Consider the following 20,963-nt stretch of genomic DNA (forward strand, 5'->3'; position numbering starts at 1 on the left):
CCCCTGTCCTCCAGATGACAACTATGAGAGATCACTTGGGTGGCTGGGGACTTAGTGAAGTCAGAATTACAGAGCAGCCAGGGCAAATGTAGGTATGATTTCCTTTATGCCATGGGGTACAATTCTGACAAAGTTTATTTGAGAAAATGCTAAGGAATCCCTGGACTATAGTGGTCATGTGCTAGGTGGCAATGTTTCAAAGGTGAATAGGATACCTTTTTAAGGAGCTCGTGGTCCAATGGAGGACATGTAATTTACAGACATGTAAAGAATTACCTTCATTAGCATTGTGAATGTCTCACAAGTGACATCTTTGGGCATAAGCTGGGGAGTAGAGAAAAGACAACAGAGAATGCCTGGAAAGGCTGAACGGGAGTCTTCAGGATGAACAAGGGAGAAAAAGCATTGTGGGAAGATGGAAGAATTAAAAAAGAATGGAGTGTTTGGGGGTAACTAATGTAATAGAGCTTGGCTGGAACCAACGTTGTGTTTTCAGGCATGGTGGGGAAGTAGGAGATGTCCCTGGAGAACTGGATGGAGGCTAGATTACTCACGGCCTCATGCACCACACCAAGAAGCTTGGACTTTCCCCCTTGGCAACAGCATGGGTAACATGGTCAGAGGCACACAGTGGAACAATCCCTGTGGCTGCAGCGTGAGGGCTGAAGGAGACCAGGATCCAGGAGAGAAAAGGAGCAAAAACAGGGCTGATGTGGTGGTACAGGAAGGGGGTGATGGTGATCGGAACCAGGACAGGACAGTGGGACTGGAGAGACAGGAAGGACCAGGGAGATAGATAACCAAGAGGCATCCTTCAGAGACTGTTAATAAATCCTCTGTAGCCTACCAAAAACTTTCCAGGGCACCAGGACCTCAACATGGACATCCTTCTTACTGCAAGATGACTTCATACAAGGAAATGCAGAGGTTCAGAAAGGAATACATTCTCATGTACATACAGGGTTTACTGTTTATAGTGCTCCTTCATGTGTACTATCTTATTCGTCATTACAGGAGTCCTGAGAGGCATACATTATTAGTAATGTATTTAAAATTATGTTCTGATTTTTCTGATCATAAAAAAATTACAGAGGGGTGCCTGAGTGCCTCAGTCAGTTCAGAGTCTGACTCTTGATTTCAGCTCAGGTCACAATCTCATGGTTGGTGAGTTTGAGCCCTGCGTCAGGCTCTGTGCTGACAGTGAGGAGTCTGCTTGGGATTCTCTCTCTCTCTCACTCTCTCTGTGCTCCTCCCCTGCTCGCTGTTTCTCTTTCAAAATAAATAAACATTTTTTAAAAATTATGGAAGCAATAATGGTGGAATGCTTAAAATAGTTTTACAAAAAAGGAGGAGGAAATTAGAATTGCCCTAGTCCCCCAGATTAATAATGAGTTCATTTGTTGGTAACCAGTTGCTTATAACACAACATTCAGTGAAAACATACAAAATGACATTTCAATCACAATTTTATAACAATAACAACAAAAGAGATTTTTCTAGTTTTTATTGTGGTTATAAAATTGGGATTGGAATATAAATAAGTTTTATTCTTTTTTCTTAGCATTAGATTGCAACCCTTTTTAATGTTAGTAAATCAAATTTGCAAGTCTAATTTTGCATTGCTGCATAGTAGCCAAACATATCCAAACACAAGGGTGTGCTGTAATTTATTAACACAATTATCTGCTAATAGATGTTGAGGGACATGTAGGTTATTTCCATACATGGAAATTTTTGCTTTCATAAATAAGCTTTGCTAAACACCATTTAACATACATTTTCCTGCCGTTTATGTCTCAATTATTTTCTTACAGTCAATTCCTAGAAGTGTAATCTCTGGGTAAAAGGATATGTGAATTTCAAAGACTTGATGCTTAATTGTTGACTTCAATCCACCACACCCACCCACAGTCAATGAGCCAGCTTCTATTATCTACCTTCATCAGCACTGATCATTATCTTTTATTTATGTATTTATGTATGTATGTATGTATGTATGTATTTGTTTATTTATTTTGATGTTTATTTATTTTTGAGAGAGACAGAGACAGAACGTGAGTGAGTTGGGGCAGAGAGAGAGGGAGGCACAGAATCTGAAGCAGGCTCCAGGCTCCCAGCTGTCAGCACAGAGCTGGACGCGGGGCTCAGACTCACAAGCTGCGAGATCATGACCTGAGCTGACGTTGGACGCTCAACCGACTGAGCCACCCAGGCGCCCCTGATCATTATCTTTTAAAAAGCTTTGTCAATCTGATACACATAAAACCATATCTCATCATCGGGTTACCTGGAGTGTCCTTATTAGTGTGGTTCAACGCTTTTTCTCATTTTACAGATGAGGGGATTGAGGGTTCGTGACTTGCCCCTACCAGGGATCCAGTAAGCAGCCCAGAGTGGATGTAAGCCAGCCCACGCGGACTCCCTGAGCAGTTGACTCCCCGCTGTGTGATACTGCTCCTTTGGTGTAGGAAGAGTCGCCTCGACTTCTCTGTGTTGACTGGGTTTCCTTTCATTGAGGTCATACCCTCAGGAGCTCCTGGCCTGCATGTCAAGGCAAGAACACACCCTTCCTTCCGAGGGGCAGTGGCTCCCGCAACCTGTCAGGGGACTCAGCAGTGGGGACAGTTCACACTGTGCTCTGGGTGGAGGCCATGGGTATGGTATGTGCTTAGGTGGCTGGTTCCTATGGAACTCCTGGAGAGAAAATGACATGAGGAACGGAACCCCATGTCCCTCGGAGAAAACCGGGCTGTCGGCCCTCTGCCTAAACCCTTCTTCGCTGCCTCGGTGCAGGCTCTGCGGTCTGGCACATAAGGCCCTGAGAGCTGGCCTGGCCTGCCTCCACCACAGGGTCCACGTGGGCTGTCAGGTCAGCGCTGTTGGTTTCCACTGTGCGTTTGCCTAGTCTTCCTGTTTCTTGTCCTTCCGGCCTCTGTTCCAATGTCTCCTTCTTCAAGAAGCTGTCTGCCTTGTCTGTGCTATCACAGCCTTCTGAGCTCAGTCACCTTAAATTCCGCTCCTGGGGGACGCCTGGTTGGCTGAGTTGCTTCAGTGTCTGACTCCTGATCTCTGTTCAGCTCATGATCTCACAGTTTGTGAGTTCAAACCCTGCGTGGGGCTCTGTGCTGACAGTGCGGAGCCTGCTTGGGATTCTGTCTCTCCCTCTCTCTGCCTCTCTTTCTCTCTCAAAATAGGTGAACTTAAAAAAAATTAAAAAAATTTTTTTTTTAACCTTTATTTATTTTTGAGACAGAGAGAGAGACAGCATGAACAGGGGAGGGTCAGAGAAAGAGGGAGACACAGCATCCAAAACAGGCTCCAGGCTCCGAGCTGTCAGCACAGAGCCCAACGCGGGGCTTGAACCCATGGACCGTGAGATCATGACCTGAGCCGAAGTCGGCCGCTTAACCGACTGAGCCACCCAGGCGCCCCCCAAAAAAATTTTTTTAAATAAATAAATAAAGTCCTCCCCGGGAGGTAGGACTGGTTATGCGTCTGCTTTTCTTCTCAAGGGGAGAGAACACGTCCGACTCATCCCTGAGCCAAGCACCCACACAGCCTTGGCCAGGGGGTCATACGTTCTAGAGGTGCATGGACTGCATGGGTGTTGGAAGTGCCACAGGGAACATACAGGATTCCACCAGAGACTGGCTGCAGATTCTTTCATTCACTCGCTGTGTGTTCACCGAGGGCCACGGTAGGCCAGACACGATCGGGCACAGCGACATGGCACACAGACACTCCCTGTTCTGGCACCTAGGCTGTCGTGTTTCCAGCAGCTGTGAGTGTTGGCAGACCCTCAGCTGTGTCCCTCTCTGGGAACGTCCTAGGCTGGAGAGAAGTGCCTGGCCCCAGGTTTCACTCCCTCCCTGAGGCAGCCTTCATCCAAGACAGGTCGATGGGAGGGTCTTGTCTCAGACAAGACAACTCTGAAGGGCCTTCCCCAGCTCACAGTTTCCACAGGACCAGCTGAGTCCTTTGTTGCTAGTGCATTGCAATTTGGCTTCTCCATCGGCCCAGACCTGCTCCCCCCACGATCCCAGAGGGCTTGATCCCAAAGACGCTCCCCAGTAAAGTCCTTGCATGGCCATCTCCATCTCAGAGTCTACTTGCTGGGGGTCCCAACCTGTGACAGTGGTAACAAAACAGACATGCTACCTGTTCTCACAGAGCTTCGAAGCTGGCTTTGTCATCAGATCCGCCTTCGTTTCTCCCCAAGGATAAACCAAGAACATCCAGCCCCATTATAGGTGTGCTCACGGTGACACTTGCCATTGGCCCGAGAGCAAAAACCCTTGCCACCACACCTCTCCCTGCAGTCATAATTAATGCAAGAACAGGGCTGACTTTGCAGCTTACGATCATTCATATTTGTTCCATAATAGAGTGTCCTCTGTGTCCCAGGTCCCTGCACTGGTGCCAGGGACAAAGATACATAAGGTGTAGCTCTTGACTTTTAAGACCATCTGCTGGACGGGAAGATGGACAAGTAACCAGACAGCTGGGGACATACAAGGGATAAGGGCCCCAGTGAAGTCGGCAGATGCTGTGGGAGCTCAGAGGATGTGGTGATGGCCTACCTAGGGTAGGGTAGGGTTCCCAGAGGGTGCCAAGGAAGGGTTCCCAGAAAAACAGAAGGAGGGGAGCAGGGTGAGGGTGGTGTTGATGAGATAAAGAAGGAGAAATAAATTTCAGATTGAAGAAATGTGTCATAAAAGCACAACTAGGTAGGGGTGGGTGAACAAGCACGTTCGTGCCCGTTATTCATTGAGCTCCACCACATCTGAATGAGGCTGTCTGTAGGGATCCTTATCCCTACTTTATAGACAGAGAAACTGAGGCCTGGAAGGATAACAAGCTTACATGCAGCCGCTGGACTTGAACCTCAGTCTTCCGACACCAAATCAATGGCTCTGTTTATTACCCTGCCCAGCAAACACTGGGTCTTTTTTGCAGTGGCCAGCATTGTGCCCAAAGAGGATTAAAAGGCATATAATATCAAGGCTCAACTCCTGATGTGCTTGCATATAGCATCAAAAAAAAAAACCAAACCACGATAAGGTCATGGGACATATTCTGGAATAAAGGTTCATGCAAATGCCCTGGGATCATGGCAGAGGTAGGCCCCAGAGAACAGTGCTTAGCCCTGTTTAATATTTGGTACCAGTGATTTGGACAAAGACATATAAAGTCCGCTTATCACATCTGTGGCTGACACGCAGCTGGGAGGGATAGAAAAAAATGATTGATGACAAAATCAAACTTCTAAATGATCTCAGTTGGCTGGAACGATGAGCCAAATCCAGTGAGATGAAGTGCAGCAGGGGTCCATGTGAGGGCCAGCATTTCCCTTCGAACAATCAATTGTGAGAGAACAGAAGGGAGCCCGGCCCAGCCCCCGGCCATAAGGGAGAGATCTAGGGACTTCCCCAGGTCTCAAATCGAACTTACACCAAGTATTTAAATTAAAAGTGTAACAAGCTAGCACACCCTTAGTCTGTGTGAAGATTATGGTCAGAGCTGTGGCTCACATTTAATGGGACATTTCCTGAATCACTTTGGAGGTGGCCTGATTGGGGAACAGCATCTTCAGATGGAGAAGGAAGCTACTTTTGTATTTCTTCATCTGAGCAATTCTCAATTCTCCCTGTGCACCTGCCATACAGCCGGTCCTGGACAACATGGAATGTTGGTCTAGGATACATTGGGATCTGGCAGAAGGACTTGCACTTACATTCTGCCATTCATCTGTTGTGTGACTCTGGGAAAGTCATAGAAGCTTGCTAGGCTTCGATGTCCTTATAGAATGGGCACATTCATCTCAATTTCACAGGGTCTTGTGAGTAATGAATGAGGTCATGTATGTAGAACGCTAGACACAGGGCTTAGCCTGAAGGTGGTATTAAATAGCACATACTATTTACTATCCAGATAGATCCAGAGACATCTACAATAGGCAGTAGGACCCCAGGTCCCTTAGACTTAGGTTTAGGGTGAGGCCTTTAGTCTTCAGATAAGTTTCAGGAAAAGATGATTTTTCTTTCTGTAATTATGCCTTTCTGCTCTGGGCGTGTGTGTGTGCATGCGTGCGTGCGTGCGTGCGTGTGTGTGTGTGTGTGTGTTCAAGTGCAATAAAGTTCAAGATTGTGGAAGGATCCAGCTTTGGAATCCCTGGGGCATTTAACACATTTAACACATGAGAGAGGCAGTCATTCACTTACCAGAATGGCGCTCCACGGCGGGCACAGTGCCTCAGGCATGAGAACATATCTGAATGAGGGTAAAAGTCAGAGCTATATTGGCAGTCAGGGAGATGTGGGCCTGATTTCCATAATTCTGACTGGAGCATCCTCAATCCACTTTGATTCAAGTTGATCTCTGGGCCCTGGACCCCAGCTTCCTCATCTGAAAAGTAAGAGGATTGGACTAGATTAGTGGTTTCAGATATGCACGTCTGGAAAAGTGCTGTCTGTGTCGAAGTCAAGTCCATGGCACTCCACTCAGATACATTCCAATGGCTCCACGTTAGGCTACAGATAAAGTGCTCCTAACTGTGGGTAGCCAGGCAGAAAACAAAAACAAAAACGAAAACAGCCTGGCAGGTCCTTCCCTGCCAGCCTCAGCAGTCAGACTCCTGGGCCACCGTCATGAGTTTTGTTCCCTGATCTGGGGGAAGAAAAGAGAAGTTGCGGAAAATATGGTAAGCGGAGTTGCTCACACATTTCTCTGAGTGTGCTCAGGATATTACAAATTGAATGAAGTAGCGAGAATGTATGCTTTCCATCAATAAACCTCTTGGCGATTTTATTTTTGATGACAGTATTAATAATGAAGTGACAAAAAGGGCTGGGGAGACTCAAGCTCACTTTGTATTGCAGTGTAGCCCATATATACTTACCTTGATTGACAACTTGTGTCAAGAAAAATATTATCTGCAGCATAGATAATTAAATGCAACTTTACATTGTATTTTTATTTTAAAGTTTTAAAAAATGTCCTTTAAAATGAAAGTGTTAGATGGCCAACTGTCCTTTCCTGGAAAAGATGGTTTTTCTTTCCAAGATTATGCCTTTCTCTTTTGAGGGGGTAGGGTGTTAAAACTATCATCCTTTTATGAAATGATGTCACAACTGATGGGAGATGTTTTATTTTTATTTTAAATTAGTTTTAATTGAATTACTTGGAAGAATAAAAGGTTAATAACCTCATGATGATTTCCCTCTTTAAAAAAAAATATTTCCCTGTCCCTGAAATACCAAAAAAAAAAAAGCCTGAAAACAATTTTAGAAAGAATTTATGCATTATATTCCTAAAGAAAGGGGGTATATTTAAAACTATTAAATAAAATACATGATTGTGATGGTTAATTTTGTGTCAACTTGCCTGGGCCACAGGGTGCCCAGATATTTGGTTGAACACTATTCTAGGTGTTTGGGGGATGAAATTAACATTTAAATCAGTAGACTGAATAAAGCAAATTGCCTGCCTTCCATGATAGGGGTGGGCCTCATTCAATCAATTGAAGGCCCACCTGCATAGAAAAAAGAAGGTTGGCCATCCCCAGAGTAAGGAGAATTTTTCCCACCTGACTACTTTCAAACTTGGATATTGGCTTTTTTGCTGACTTTGGACTTGAACTAAAGCATTAGCTCTTCCTGGGTCTTGAGACTACCTGCCTTCAGACTAGAACGAACCATCAGCTTTCCTGGTTTTCAGGACTTTGGACTGAGACTAGAACTAAACCATCAGCCACCCCTGGTTTTCCAGCTTGCTGACTCACCCTGCTTGATCCTGGGATTTGTCAATCTCCATAATCATTACATGAGCCAATTCCATATATACACACAATAATATATACATTTATACATTTATAATATATGCATTTACACACACACACACACACGCGCGCGCGTGCGTGATTTATCCCTAACTCCCAAACCCAGTGTATTTAGAATCAACCAGGCTTCATTTCTTTTAATATAAGGCTTAAAAACATCACCAGAGGTCCCTAAATAGCTCATGTTAAATAAAAATAGCAACTGTTCTCTGAATCTACTTCCTTGGGATCTTTTGCCTCCTTCATTTAACCTCTCTGTTCTTTCTAACTAGAATGACCTCTTTCCCATTCCATCTTTCTATGTCAAAATCTTAAATGTTCTGGAGGGCCAATTTCGAATATCATTGCCAAAGGAAGCCTCTGTCCAGTCCGGCCTCCCCTAACTGCATGTGATCTGTAAGTCCATAGAGACATGAGCATCACTTCCTAGCATCACAGTCTGCTTTACTGTGTGCTTATCTGCATATTTCCCTTTCTTCCCTTCCCATTGATCAGACAGATGCACGAGAGCAAGAGCTAATGTCTTTCTCTTATTAGCACAGCTAATAAATATACGATGAGTTGAACAGAATTAAAGAGTTCTCCCTAGTTCACCCAACCCACATAGAATGCCTGGGCTATAAATTTGAACAGGAAATTTCAACACATCAAATGTCATCTCCTACTTGCTATTTCCCTACTTTGGACTCAGCACAAGCCTGAAATGGCCCTGTAGGAATTAGTTGCCTTTGTCTGGAGTCCTGAAAAGACCTGAGGTGTGAGTAGGAAGAAAAAAAAATAAAAGTTTTCAAATCTGAAAAACAGTAAGAAGTGTCGGGATGGGTTTTTCTGAGGTTTATGAGGAAGACGTGTTCACCACCACTTTATTTACTCAGGAAGCTCCTTCTTTCTGTAAGACAACCCTCAGTGGACATTCAGAACCTGGGGGCTACTCAAGGCGGTGGCCCTGGCAACCCACTAATTATAGACAGATATGCATACAGCTTAGCTTGGCATTCAAGGCTCTTTGTAGTCTCACCCTAACCTACAGTTACAATCTTTATTCCTCTTCCCCTTCGGCTTACCAACTTCAGCTCAGTGCAGCCGAGCCAACATCTACCATATCCTGCACTGTGTCAGGAGAACAGAAAGGCTTTGGGGATAACAGGATGGAGAAGGTCCAGGCCATATCTTCAAGAAATCAACATTAGGTGTTTCTCAAGAAGGAATGATGTTAACCAAACGGGAAAGGGGGAAAGCAGATGCTGTTAGGACTCAGTCACAGTGCAGAACACAGTGACTCCAGACAGAACTGGACCTGATTGTCCTAAGTCCTATAGACGCCAAATGTCATGCTTTTAAAAATAGATTGATATTTACCTTCTAGGGATTATATTAACTTTTTAAAAATTATGTCTTTTTGTTTTACAGTAACCTTGGTCAAATTATTTCATATTTTCAAGCCACATCTATTCAACTTCACGATGAATGTTAATAAACATAGTAGCTGCTCAAAAAGTGTTTTACCAATAGTGGGTAAGAGTGCTCCAAAATTACCAAACATTACTTCATTTCCACCAGCTTGTGTACACATGGGGTAAAGCAGTGTTTGACAGGCCGTATTCCTACCGAGGGAAAAGGAGGCATATGCATAAGAACCAAGACCTCCTCCAAGTCACGTTCGTGAATTGCTTGGTGACCCCACATGGATCACTTTGTCTTTCTATCTGTCCCTCCTGCCTGATTTAGAAGACAAGCGATATTGTCTCTGCCTTATATCTACCTCCTCCAAAGACAGAGAAGATGATTTAGAGTCCAGGAGAAAGTGAGTACCTTTGGGAACATGGAAGGCAAGATTTTTTTGTCATTCTCTATCTCTCATTCCTTTTGTTTTTGTTATTCTTTGCCAAGGCCAGTTTTTCATGATGTGTTTTTGTTTTTTAAGGCTGGTAAGACCTCCAGCTTGGGAAGCGAAAGTACTTAACTGTTAGGATGACCTGGTTTAGATTTCGAACTTGGAGAAGCTTGACAAATACGTTGAGGACAAAAGATGTATGTCTACCTTAGAAGTAAGGACAGCACTGGCAGACAGCTGTCGTGGAAAAGACCCTGGGGTCAGGACACCTGGGTTTGAATTCCTGTGCTGCTTTTCATCAGCTATTTGACAGTGTGCAGATTAATTCACCACTCTGGTTCTTACTTTTTGTACCTAAAATAATATTTTGTCTATCTATCTATCTATCTATCTATCTATCTATCTATCTATCATCTATCTATCTATCATCTATCTATCTTATAAGGTTTCACATCCACATCAGCTCTCAGTGTACCTGCTCTTGTAGTTCATGCTCTTGGAAGATGACATTATGTTGAAGGCTTTACTAAAGCTCTATACATCTTTGAGGCCCCGTGGAGAAACATCTCTATCTTCTCTGCCATCACTCACTCCCATGGTGATCTAGTGTTTCATGGTCTCAAATACCGTCTACATGTTTGTGATTCTCATCTACCTGGATACTCTGCACCTCCCCCTGAATGTCTAACAAGCCTCTCAAACTTAACCTGCTTCATCTGGAATTATCCCCATCTCTGCACGTGGCCGCTTCTTCCAGTTGTTTATACTCAGAACCTTGGAATCTCTCTTGACTCCTCTCTCTGAAATCCATATTCAAGCTATCAGCAAATCCCGGGGGCTCTCTTTATTTTCATAATACATTCCAGAACCCCACCACTTCTAATCACCTCTCCTCTTATCATTCTGGTCCAAGACACCATTTGCCTTCACCAGGATTCTTGCAACAGTCCCCTGACTAGTCTCTGCTTCTGTACTTGCAAAAATAGAAACTCTTCTCAACGTGACAGCCAGTGCCATCCTACTTAAGAACAACTAACTAACTAACTAACTAACTAACTAACTAACTAACTAACGTCCAATCTTGTCACTCTTCTGTCCAAAACCTTGCCAAGATGCTCCACTTGTACAGAGTCAAGCCAAAGTTTTACCATAGCCCCCCATGCCTCTCTGACTTCTGGCTCCTTCCAGTCCAGCTACACTAGTCTCTTTGCTGCCCTGAGTACTCTAGGCTCTCTCCTGCTCAGTGTCTGCACTCCAGTGGTTTTTTTCTGCTTTCAGTACTAGCCTCCAAATAGTTCCATGTCTCACTCTCTCACTTCATTCAGCTTTTGTTCAAATGTCACCTTCTCAGCAAAGCCTTCCCTGACTACCCCGTTTAAAACTGCACCCCAGTACTGGCCCTCCTGAACCCCTTCCCTATGTTTTTTTTTGTATCCATAACACTTTTGACCTCCCAACATTCTATGTTTTACTTACAGCTAGAGTGAAAACTCTATGAGAACAGGTTGTTTTGTTTTTTAGTCACTGATTTATTCCTCTGAACCATGCCTGGCCCCTCATAGGTACTTAATAAATATTTGTTGAATGACTGAACAGTGTATTCTATCCTGTAAATAAAGGTAAGGAGCATCAGTTCATGTACTCTGTTTTAAGAAAAAAATTTTAAGTTTATTTTTGAGAGAGAGCAAGCATGAGTGGGGGAGGGGCAGAGAGAGAGGGAGAGAGAGAAAATCCCAAGCGGTCTCCGTGCTGTCAGCACAGGGCCCGACGTGGGGCTGGAACTCACAAACCGTGAGATCGTGACCTGAGCCGAAACCAAGAGTCTGACACTTAACTGACTGAGCCACCCAGGTGTTCCAGTTCATGTACTCTTAAAAACAACCACTGGGTACATTATCTTCCATTTACAGACTAATGAATGGAAGCTCTGAAGAGATAAAACAGCTTGCTTATGTTTATACAAAGAGTGTGTGCATGGACAGATTAAATCAGGTCTCACAACTTTCAATCCATGCTCTTTCTATTATGTTATAAAGCAGAAAAGATTTGAAAAGCATCCTAAAATTTATGCTTAATTTTTTTTTTTTGATTTCTGGCCTTACCTCCTTGTGTATAGTTCCTTCAGGCTCCAGCATCTATCAGGATGTTTAGGTAAGAAAGGATTCTGTGCCCCAGCACACATCCTACAGAGATCTGTATGTGTGCTGAGCCTTGGCTCTGTTCCCAGACAGAGTCTTCTCTGTCCCTTCTCAACTGGACCATCAGAGCGTAGAAAACCAGGCTGGGGAGGGCTGGGCTTTCATGCAAACGTTGACAAGTCCCTTGGCTTCATGTCCCAGTGCCCGACACCTCATCCCCCTGTCAGGCAGGCTCCTGTCTCTAGGCTTCTGAAACAGCTTTTTCCTTCCTTCACACAGCTTTTGTCTTCCTGCTCTTAGCTTGATGTTGTGTCTGGCCACACAGGCCATGTTGGCTATTTTTACTGACAGCAGCCACCAGCACATATGGTTCCCATTACCGCAAACTGTTACCTTCATTGAAACCAGTTTGCAAATGAGTGGACTGCAGACAACGGGGAGGTCAAGTCCACGTGGCCACTCACAGGGCCCCCAGGATTGGCCTGGACAGGTACGTTGGTCTTCATGAATGTCCTTTAAAACCAAATTGGGTTGGACAAAATGCTGATTAATTACACAGATAGTTTTTTTTCCTTCTCCTTTTCCTCCATGCTCAATTCAGGAGGTTTTCGACAGGGTCAAGTTTCAAAGACAGGCCACTTTTTATAGAGAGACAAATGCGAGTTTTGTTTCTTTCCATCTTGGGAACTCACTCCAGGATGATATCTAGATGGGACATGATGCACGTTAACCCCTTGGGGAGTGACAACGACACGCAGCTGTCAGCGCCGAGGACACGAGCAGATGGCGGGATGTGGTGGATCCTGAGCACCTCCTGTCTCCAGAAAGATGGTTAGAGATACCCAGAGCTTCAGACAGCACCTCCTCCGGTGTGTAAAACACCCTCTCACTCACAAAACGTTCTCGAACGCATGATCTCACGGAGTCTTACAGCCTTGCTTCGAGATTGGGTTTTTCATTTCTATCTTAGAGGTGAAGCTTTGAGGAGCTAGATGGCTTTCCAAGGCTCTCTGGCTAGTAAGAAACTTCAGCCTGGAGCTCATGCCCCAACACCACAGTTGCCTGAGTGGCCTGAAACAAAACCAGGCAAAGCTTGTTCAAAGACATAAAGCTAGTAGCTTACAGCAGGGCCTGATGGGGCTTGTTTCATCGAAACTGGAAGTTGGCATTGAGACCCAGGCTCACTATGCCACTATAAAGCTGCTGCCACTCTAGCTGGATGACATCAAATGGATGTAAACAAAGGGCTTCTTCCCACAGGTGTTGTATGTCATCTTATGAAGGGCCAGGAGTTACGGTAATGCCCTGTGCACAAGCCCTCCAGAGCGGTGGGGAGGTGAAAAGGAGAGCTCTGGAGAAGAGACTGAGTCTGGAGGCAGGGGCCAGTCATTATAAGACTGCTTCCACGCTGATAAGCTGTGATTTGAGACCTTCCTACCAGGACTTCCAAGGTCTTCTGGGCTCCACTCCCCCTTGCCGACCAGGTTCCAGATCCGCTGTGTCCTTTTGGCTTCTCAGACACACACAGCTTTTTCCCAATTCCAGGTCTTTGAGCATGTTATTCTCTTCACCTGGAACACTCATCCCCTGTTCTTTGCAAGTCCGTTTCCCACATAAATGTCCCCATCTCAGAAAGTCCTTCCTTGGCCACTCCATTGGGTTGAATAGTGACCCTTCCCCTACCCCCAAATATGTGCATATCCCAATACCTAGAAACTGTGAAGGTGACCCTATTTGGAAAAAGGGTCTTTGCAGATTTAATTAAATTCAGGATCTTGGGATGACATCATCCTGTATTTAGGGTGGGCCCTAACTCCGATGACAGGTGTCCTTAGTCCTTATAAGAAGAGGAGAGAATGTGGAGACACACAGAGAGAAGGCGATATGAAGACAAAGGCAGGGACTGGAGTAATGCAGGTCCAAGCCAAGAAATGCTGATAGCCACCAGAAGCTGGATGAAGCAAGGGACGATTACCCTCTGGAGACTCGAGAGTGCAGTCCTGCTGACGCTTCTGTTCTTTTGAAGCCATCAAGTATGTGCTAATTTGCTACAGCAGCCCTACCCGTGGAGTAAGTAAGTTCTGACTTTTCTGGCTTCATGTCACTCCCCAGGTCCCTCCACATTTCACGTCTGCCACGCTCCTCTCCCCACCGTCCCCTCCCTCCTCAGTTCCTTTACACATGCAGCTCGCTCTGCCCAGATGCCGCCAGCCCCTTCTCCACTCGGCAAACCCTAACTAGTTCTTTGAGACTGTGATACAGCCTTCCAATGGAAGCATAGCCTAGTTTCCGTCCCCGTGGCCTATTGGTCCCGTGTCTGCTGTAGCATGTAAAGGAGGGCGTGCGATGCCTGAGCACTTGGCTGGCTTCCCAATAGGCTCCAAGCTCTTTGGGAGGCCAGGGCCAGGCCTCATTCCTGTCTGCAACCCAGCACCCGACACAAGGCCTAGGACTGAGAGTGTACTCCACACAAGGGCGTTAAATAATGACTTTTTGCAGAAAATGGCTATTATAATCCACTTTTTAAAATAGACTTTATTTTTTCGAGAACAGCCTAAATTTACAGAAAAATTAAAAAGACTGTACAGTTTCCATATATTTTGCACCCCCGTTATTAACATCTCACATTGGTATGGTACATTTGCTTCAATTAATGAACCAAAATTGATGTCTTGATATTAACTATAGTCCATGTTTTGTTCAGATTTCCTTAGCTTTTACCTCATTTGTAGTTTTTGTTGTTCCAGGATCCCATCTAGGGCACCGCATTACATTTAGCAGTTGTGTCTCCTTAGGCTCTTCTTGGCCGTAACAGTTTCAGACTTGGCTTTTGATGACCTTGACAGTTTTGAGGAGTACTGCTCAGGTATCTTATAGAATATACTCCTATTGTAATTAAATGTTTTTCTCATGATTAGACTGGGGTGATGTGTTAGTAAGAGGAAGGTCTTACACACGTACAGTGCCACATCACATCATCACAAAATATCAAGGGTACATACTATCAACATGATTTATTACCATTGATACTGACCTTGATTACATCACTGAGGTAGTATCTGAAAGGTTTCTCCATTGTAAAGTTATTTTTTCCCCCTTTTCCATACTCTGCACCCTGGAAGGAAATCACTACCAGCAGTTGCAATTTGTTCTTTAAGCTGTAATTATGCTTTGATTTACTAAGTGGTGCTCTAAATAAGGTCCACCATTGATTAATTGTCACAGCACTCTAAATGGGAAACTGAGGGTCAGAGGAGTTACATTATATTCCCAAGGTCGTACAGCTAGTAGGAATGGAGACAAATTCAGTTAGATCAGACTCCAAATGCCTTTTCTATACTGCTTCCCTAGAGTACTAATCAACTAAATCCTTAGCATGACCTTCCAAGTGTCCTGGGTCTTGCTTTGCAGAGAGTGAAATGGAAACCTGGATTGGGAGCAATAATTTACCATCTATGCTGTCTTTGGAAGCAGTTTAACATGCAGATCCATTCCGTGTACCAACATAAACCTCTTTATTGCCGCTCCTTCCCCCCACCCAGTACCATGAACAAGAGTCATAAACTCATGTCAGCTCTGCCCGGAACGGTGCAAGGATGTCAGACAATGGCTCTGGAAATCTAGCTCAGGTATGTAACACATTCAAAGCTGAGAGAAGTGGAGGGCAGAAAGTGCTTTAGGATTGTTGTCAAGGGTATAGGGAAGATAGGCAGTATTACATCCCAGAAAATCAGTAGTTAAGGGAGTTGGAGGCCCAGAGAGTGGTAGTGACTACCATAGGCTGGATCCATAGGGAGATATTGGCAGAGCTGGTACCAGAAACAGTGTCTTCAGTGTGGCTCAGGACTCTTTTTATTTGAGAAAAGTGGCCTCCAAGAAGCAAAGTCATGGTCGATCATTGTTCACACTCAGCAGGTTCCATTGGTAAGAACAGGGTCTAAGAAATGGGCTTTCCATGACCAGTGAGCTACTGTGTTCAGAGCACTTTGGCACCATTTGGGGAGCCAAACTATCCCTTATGAGCCTCCTTTGGGACATATAACTATCCCTTATGAGCCTCCTCTGTCCTCTGTGAGTAACTCCTTAGCCTCTAGGTTAACCAGGACTAAAAGTGTAGGACCCAGAATAGAGTATATAAAAAGATTGGAAACACTAAAGAAAAAGGGGGAGACTCAATGATCCAAGATCTGTTATCTTCCCTTCTAACAGGGAAAACATCTTACTTCTCCCTGAGGCCATTTCCAGAGCTTGGATGAGGACCAGTGACAGGATTGCAGGTCCACTGGTCTATATGACCATGAGCAGAAATCAGGTGACACAGATTGGATCCTTTTGTTTTTATAGGGTTTATGGGCTAACAAAATCAAGGGCTACAATTATAAGTCAGGGGCATCCAGAAATGTTCAGAAAAAATTCCTTTTAAGATATTTGTATAATAATAACCTTCATAGTACCAAACACGTGTAGAGAAATTTCTCTCTTATATCATCTCCTGTGTGTCTTCCAATGAATTTGACATGATTGTCTTCATTTCACAGAGGAATAAATTAAACCTTAAAGAAGTTAAGTCTCTTACTTAAGACTATGGAGGTAAAACTAGACTCTAGATTTCAATCCTGATTTTTTGACAATTTGATAGTGATCATCTCGGTCTCTTATTTCTGCTTGTAACACACACCTATTGATTCTAAATATCCCACGATTCAGTCTAAGCCCAGATATTCTAATCAGTAACAACTGAAGAGGCAGTTTCAGCAGATGGATGACATGTTCTATTTCTACAAATTGAATACTAAAAGTAGGAGCAGGAAGCTGAGGGGCTTGGGGGTGGGGGGTGGATTCGAAAGAGATCTTGTTGCTCCAGGGAAGGCTGAAGATGCCAGATGCACTAGGGAACTGGCTGAGGAGGAGGCAGAGATGAATATAGTATAAGTAAAGCTACCAAAAGAGCTGCAGTGAGTTTTAAGATGGGGAATGGAGTGGGCAGGGGTTTGATTCATTTCCACTAACCTATGAGTGCCCTGCAGCTAACCTGACACATGTGGATGTCAGACTAGTGCTAGTTGAAAGAAAGAGAGAGAGAGAAAGAAGAGGAAAGGAAAGGAAAGGAAGGGAAGGGAAGGGAAGGGAAGGGGAGGGAAAGGAAAGGAGGGAGGAAGGAGGAAGTAAAGAAAGAAAGGCAACTGAAGAGATAGGATGAAGCAGTCCCTAGTTTACCATCTTGGGACTTTCCTTTCTGGGACATATTTCAAACAAAGTTTTCTTCAAGTGTAAATATAAAGGCCAATCAATGCAGAAGGAATGTCCAGCAACAACGATAGACAGACACAAAGGGTAACTAGCTCAGTGGGCTAAGAGTGGGTGGGGAACTTCTTTAGATAATGGATCAAATGGATACAGCAAAAAGACAATGACATTGTGACAATAAAGTTTTGGAGACAATGACTGGACAACTGAACTTGTCAGTTCAGAGTGTCTTGAAGAGAAAACTCATAAGACTATAGGGATAGATAGAGATAACACACAAAAATGCAAATAATTGTGTAGAAGTCTAAGTTCCAAGTAATAATTGAACTTCAAAGTGAGAAACCTAAGAACAGGGAGGATTGTACAAGGGGTTTATAGGAAGAGGCATTTTACTCCCCCTCCCAGGAGGTTGTGGTGCAGGCGTTGAGTCAAGGAGCACTTGGAAAAGGCTCCCTGTTCACTAAAGGGAAGATGTGGAATACAAGGAAAATGAGGGTGGTTTCCAGATGACAAGCAAATTCCACCAGCCAGTAAATGAAGCCATTCACACTCCCTTTTTCAAGATTCCTTTTTGTTTAAAAACAAACTAAAGTAGCTCTCCTAATATACTGTTTCTGGTTACAGACGTGACAATAGACTCTGCTCACCTTCCCCACTTAGGTCCTTTCTCCCGTGCCTGGGACTCAGGGATGAGGAGGCTGTGGAGGGAAGAGAGCTGAGGTTCTTTGAAGAATACTGAGGGAGAAAAAACTGGTAAAGAAAACTAACTTTCCATGTGCTGGGCACCGTACGTCAGATTTTCACATGGATCATTTCATTTGATCCTTACCACTACTCTGTGACACGGGTGCATATATTTTGGGCGTAGAGTCGAAGAAACTAATGAAGTAATTTATCCAAGCTCACGTAACTCATTACTGATGGAGTGAGGATTCGACTCCAGGTTCTACGTTCGTAATTGCTGTGGTGATCTCAACCCTCTAGTCTTCACTGAATATCAGTGCAATAATGACTGATGTCAGTGAAGCACGTGTCACTTTGGAAATAAAAATCACTCAAACAAGAGATACCTAAAAACAACTGGAGAATACAATGCCTAGCACATTGCCGTACATACAGTAGATTTAAATCAGTTACTTCCCTCCCTTTGCTCCATCCCATACACAATGCCCTAATATTAGCACTTCCATTGACAAATGGAGGGGTAGATTTAATGGATGTTGTTTCCTAAGGTTCCCTTAGCGTAGATAGAGGCCAGCGTTCCAGTGTCCATTACACAGACAAACCAGGAGAGCTCTCTGAGACAGGGGTACTGGCTTGGTGTATGTGACCTCAGACCCATGGTGGGGCCCAAGTACCGGCCATCTGCATGCTTCCTTCTTGTTCTGTGTCAGTCTTCCATAGATATATGATTTAGTAAACGGACTAGGAATTTTGCCTCTAAGATGAGTTGCTCTACTACACAGTTCTCATATACACAAGATTACGTACGAGTAAGATTTGAGCACTTATGGGACTCTAGACTTCAGTGTACAGAATGTATCTATGATAAACCACTTGAAAAAGGAACTGGTAGTAAAAATGGATAAGGGAGGTAAGCAGCTGGGAGAGCAGAAGTCAAGGTGTTTGCTATTGCTTTACATATAGTAGGTGATGCAAAAAGATATTAGGGACCACAAGGAAAAGAAGCGAATTATAAATGTTCACCATCCTACTTTCTTTCCCTTTTACTCGGCCCATTAAAGGCGATTCTTTCCCAATTCAGCTTCTTCTCTTTTCCCAGTTTATACCATGCACGGAAGTGTTCAGCTGCAGGAAACTGATATTGAAACACAGTGGCTTAAATACTCAGAGGGTGATTTTCTCACATATGTTAAGTCTGGCTTTTGGAATTGGTTCAATGTTTCATCAATGTCAAGACCAGGGTTCATGCAGTTCCTCTGGCCTTTAATTCATTCTCAGCACCTCATAGTCAAAAAATGGCTGCAATAGCTCCAGATATCACAATTTTTTCAAGACAGGGGGAAGGGAAGAGGGACAGCATATACCCCTTTTATCAGAAACTTTAATATTTCTACACAAGTTAAAAGAAATATGAACAGAGATTGACCTATAGTATGATCCACTGTGGCACCATTTATGAAATGAAGTAACTAGAAACAAATTTAATGCCCAAAGAGAAAGGGACTGCTTAGACATGTTATAACATCTTTACAATAAAAAATTAGGCGGACAATAAAATATTTTTAAAGAGTCCTTAGAGATATTGGAAAACGCTCATTTAAATTTTTAAGTGAAAAAAAGCAGGACATGAAGTATATGGTTTCAATTACGTATTTAAAAATAGGTATATAGAAAGAAGATCGAAAAGGACTATTGTAGGGGCACCTGAGTGGCTCAGTTGGTTAAGCATTTGACTTCGGCTAAGGTGGTGATCTCATAGCTTGTGAGTTCGAATTCCACGTCAGGCTCTGGGGTGACAGCTCAGAACCTGGAGCCTGCTTTGGATGCTGTGTCTCCCTCTCTCTCTCTGCCCCACCCCCACTTGCACTTTGTCTCTCTCTCTCTCTCTCTCTCTCTCTCAAAAGTAAATAATAAAACATAAAAAAAAAATAGAAAAAGAAAAGGACTATTCTGGGATCATCAGAATTGTTCCTTTTCTTTATTTCTGTATTCTTTGCCTCTTCCACATCTTCTCCAACAAACATATTTAATAACCAGGAATTATTTAATTAAAAAAGAGCTCACCCCTACCAGATCTCCACTTTGTCCACTCCTTGATTCCCATTCCTCTCCTGCTAATAAAGGCTCACTCCCACATCTAATTCTCAACCCTTGACCAATACAGAGAGCTTTGGATTGTCAGCTACTAGGGCAAATCCGATATTCACTCTCCAGGCTGATTTTTGTAGGACTACCATATGTCCCAACTTTTACCTGCTGCACAGGTGTAATTATTAATATACAATTCAACACTTTCCTTTCAGAAATCTCCAGTAAGGATGATAAATTGTATGTTCTCCTTGGATTTTAGGGATGAATAGGGTCTCAAAGCGAGGCTGGGGATACAAATTGACCCATCAAGGCCTTCCAATTTGCTAAGTTTACAATACCCACTAGGTGCCATGGGACATTGAACAAAGCACAGAGCCTTGGAGGGATGGAGATACAGATTCAAATTTGAGCTCCATCTGACAAGCTGCATAGCCTTTGGGTCTCCAAACTTGGGTGTCCTTTCCTACAAACCAACCATTGTAACGCCCATCTCACTGAGCCATGGCCTGGAGTGAGTGAGAGAGTCCACATTAAATGCCAGGGGTCTGGCCTCCTGCCTGGCAGGCAGAAGCCAGCTCTCACCCTCTCTCCTGTCTTAACCAACTCAAGTCAGTAACCTCAAATGAATCCCAAGGATCCCCTAGGCTCTCCTTGGTGCAGACACAATGAGGAGGTGTCCTAGAATCAATGTCAGGGTGATTCAGAGAAGCAGAGTGGTGAATGGCATACTCATATCTGATTTATAGTCATGAACATGCAAGAAAGAATGTGGGGGGATTAGCGACAGGAATTAAAAGGCTTTAAAAAACATGGGTGTCACTTCCATCAGTCAACAGTTCCCCATGCATGTGGGCTATCTGCTAGGGGGTTCTGATATGCTCTTGATGTCTTTTTGAGACTGTCCTTTTGGGAAAGGCCCAGGGGAAATTCAGAGGGGTCACTGAGAAGCCCTGTGTAAAGGGATGCCCCATCCCAAACCTGTGAAGAGCAAAGAGCCTGCGTTGACTCTTCCTGGGTTCAGCTTTTGGACCTAAAACCCTGGCATCCATTTCCCTGGGAAAGAATTAAACAATTTCTGAGCAACAATCCAAAGAGAAGAACAGCATTGTACCTGACTTCTTCCCCTTGGTTG

At 44.0% G+C, this 20,963-nt stretch overlaps 1 long non-coding RNA gene across 1 annotated transcript in view; it reads right to left on the reverse strand.

Annotated features, from left to right (window-relative positions):
* Positions 1-20,963, reverse strand: part of LOC122205420 — a 194,231-nt gene that overhangs the window by 27,521 nt on the left and 145,747 nt on the right. The window contains exon 3 of the long non-coding RNA XR_006196043.1: positions 6,222-6,405. This is a non-coding gene — a long non-coding RNA (uncharacterized LOC122205420). The remainder of the gene's footprint in view (positions 1-6,221; positions 6,406-20,963) is intronic.

Source organism: Panthera leo, chromosome D4 (genome assembly GCF_018350215.1).
Source record: "Panthera leo isolate Ple1 chromosome D4, P.leo_Ple1_pat1.1, whole genome shotgun sequence".
Classification (NCBI taxonomy): Eukaryota; Metazoa; Chordata; class Mammalia; order Carnivora; family Felidae; genus Panthera; species Panthera leo.